The sequence below is a fragment of the Gorilla gorilla genome, chromosome X (genome assembly GCF_029281585.2).
Source record: "Gorilla gorilla gorilla isolate KB3781 chromosome X, NHGRI_mGorGor1-v2.1_pri, whole genome shotgun sequence".
Lineage (NCBI taxonomy): Eukaryota > Metazoa > Chordata > Mammalia > Primates > Hominidae > Gorilla > Gorilla gorilla.
Genome location: NC_073247.2, coordinates 151786540 through 151789595, shown reverse-complemented (window position 1 = coordinate 151789595; position 3056 = coordinate 151786540). Strand labels below are relative to the sequence as shown.

The 3056-nt window shown below is 43.1% G+C and overlaps 1 pseudogene; it reads right to left on the bottom strand.

Annotated features, from left to right (window-relative positions):
• Positions 1-657: 657 nt before the first annotated feature.
• Positions 658-2840, bottom strand: LOC129529848 (syncytin-1-like; annotated as a pseudogene).
• Between the last annotated feature and the right edge of the window lie 216 nt (positions 2841-3056).

Sequence of the window (3056 nt, the reverse complement as noted above, 5' to 3'; positions counted from 1 at the left end):
TTGGGAGAAATCTTCCAAGCAGGCAATCACATCAGAAAGCTACCACATTAGGGACACAGGGACTCCACAACTCATGTAGACTGCCTCTTTCTTGGAACATGGTATGTAGAACTTTCCTTTCTTCTAAACTTTAGCCATCTGCAACAGTGCCTCCTCCAGTTTTTAGGCCTTTCTTGAGGCCTCCTTCTTCCTTTCAGAGTCTAAGCTATATATACATTAATTTTACTTTTCATTATTCCTTCAAGTTCCATATTTTCTTTTTTTTTTTTTTTTTTTGCAGTTGCAAGATGTAATAGAGTGAAAACAGAGCTCCCATACAAAGGGAGGGGACCCAAAGAGGGTAGCCATTGCCAGTTCGAATGCCTGGGTTTATATCCCAGTCATTGTCCCTCCCACTGTGCTCTCAGACAATAAATGATTGGCTATTTCTTTACCTCCTGTTTTTGCCTAATTAGCATTTTAGTGAGCTCTCTTTACTACCTGATTAGTCAGGTGTGAGCTAAGTTGCAAGCCCTGTGTTTAAAAGTGGATGTGGTCACCTTCCCAGCTAGGCTTAGGGATTCTTAGTCAGCCTAGGAAATCCAGCTAGTCCTGTCCCTCAGTACCCCCCTCAACAGGAAAACTCAAGTGCTGTGGGGAGGTTGGCCAATGACTGCTCTAACTGCTTCCTGCTGAATTGGGGTGTAGTAGAGGTCGTGCAGTTGAGATTTCCTCAGGAGGGGTGCCTTCAATATCATCAACGTTGGAGCATGGGCTAGCAGGCCAGTCCAGGGGTCTGTGGTAGATTTTAGTCATGGACTGCATCTGGGGCTCCATTTGAAGAACCATTTGTAGCTTTATGGCTTTGATTCTGGAAGAGACAAGCTTAACAAGGAGCTTAAAGATACAAGGTCCAAAGAGGAGTAACAATATTATAGCTGCTAGAAGTCCTAAGAGGAAGAATCCAGGGCATCCATTGGCTGAGGAGGCCCCAGGGTCCGGTGTTTTGAAGCTCTTCTTCTTAAAATCTCGAATTTTTTAAACTTTTTCGGTGATGATTCCGGATTGATTAACATAATAACAGCATTTTTCCCCTAAAAATAAACAGGTTCCCCATCTTTTGGTGGTTAGCAAGTCTAAAGCTCTTCAATTTTGAAGGACTACTGCTGCTAGGGAGTTAAGTTGATCTTGCAAGGTGACCAGGGAGTCGGCGACCCGTTCCATGTCACCATTTAGTTTTTGAGATAGTTTGTAGAACAGAGTAGAGGTTGTGATACTGCCAATGCCAGTACCTAGTCTGCCTAGCACTCCTGCTCCGATAACAAAAGGAAGAATGGGTACTCTTTTCTTGTGGGGCTTAGGTACGACATAATTGTATAAATCTTGTTCAGTGTAGATGGTCATAGGGGGCACTAAGAATGAGAGGAAGCACGTAGATTCTGAAGAGCCATTTAAACAACGATAGGCTGAGGTACCACAGACAAAAAATATTTCTGAGCGTAGGCAGACTATTTGTGTGGGAGGAGTTACCCACCTGATGCATTGGGAGTTGGTTGTGTCTATAGTATTGCTAAATTTTACACAGGTGAGGTTTGAGGTATGGGTTATTTCCAGATTGGAAACAAGAGGTCCTACTAAAATGGAAGTGGTGTTTATTTCTGTGCTGAAGTTGTTCGATTGTTCAGGTACAGGGATTGAAATGTATGGCCTGAAGCGCAGGGGGGTTTTTTTGGCACACTTCACGAGCCATGACCATCTGCTTGATAGTTTTGAAAAGGCCTGGTCCAGTAAATAATGATTTGGCCATCTGATGGTTGCTATCAATCCTAAGTGAAAGGTTTGGTGAAGGGTTTTAAGTAATTTCCATTGGTTAGCTGCAGGCAAAAGTATTTTTCCTTCTTTGGTGGCTAGCCATCCTGAGGGGAGGAAACTATGTCCTCGTGAGGTTCCCCATTCTATTTTTTCTTTTGAGTACTGGGGCTTGGTTTCCCGGAGGGGATTATCCCATATTAGGGGTCCTTCTATAAGCATTTTTAATGGAAGGTCCTGCCTTGTGGCTCTTTTGGCTTTAATATCCGCTTGGCGGTTTCCTTCTATTTCCCTTTTTTTTTTTTCTGATGACTCCTGTAGTGTAAGGTCTTTAGGTTTTTGTACAGCCAATAATATCTCCTAATCGCTTCCTGACGTTTGATAGGTGTTTCCTCAGAAGGTAGGAATTCTCTTTCTCTCCATATTGCTGCGTTGGCATGGAGGACTAGGTAAGCATACTTAGAGTCTGTATATATATTTATCCTTTTTTTCCCCCCTAATTCTAGTGCCTGAGTGAGGGCTATTAGTTCTGCCAGCTGAGCACTAGTTTCTGGAGTGAGGGGATTACTTTTAAGTATTCCATTATTACTGACCACTGCATACCCTGCTTTTTGAAGTCCTTTTTCTACAAAGGAACTTCCATCAGTATACAAGTTGAGGTTGGGATCAGTCAAGGGAACCTCTAGAAGGTCCCCTCGAATGGTGTAGGTTTGGGCAATCACTTGACAGTTATGTTCTATTTTTTCTTCATTGTCTGGAAGAAATGTGGCTGGGTTAAGAGATGCAAAAGTGCGCAGTCGCAGCACTGGCCCTTCAAGTAATAGAGCCTGATATTTAAGTAAACAGTTGTCTGACAGCCACAAGTCTCGTTTAGCAGCGAGTACGCCATTCACATCATGAGATGTCCACACAGTAAGATCTCCTCCCTGTATTATTTTAACTGTTTTAGATACTAACACTGCTACTGCCGCCACTACCAGTAAACAATGAGGCCAACCCTTTGCCACTACATCAATTTCCTTACTCAGGTATGCCATGGGTTGCAAGCTCATCCCTCGGACCTGTGTAAGGTCTCCTAGAGCTATTCCTGTTTTTTCTGTGACATTTAAACAAAAGTCTTGCCCTGTTGGCAAGCTTAACACGGGCTTGGGTTAGGGCCTTCTTTAGGGCCTGGAAAGCCACTTTTGCTTCAGATGTCCATTTTACTAAATGGGTATTGACTTTCTGAGTTTCCTTAATTAGTGTATATAATGGCCTGGCTATTTCGC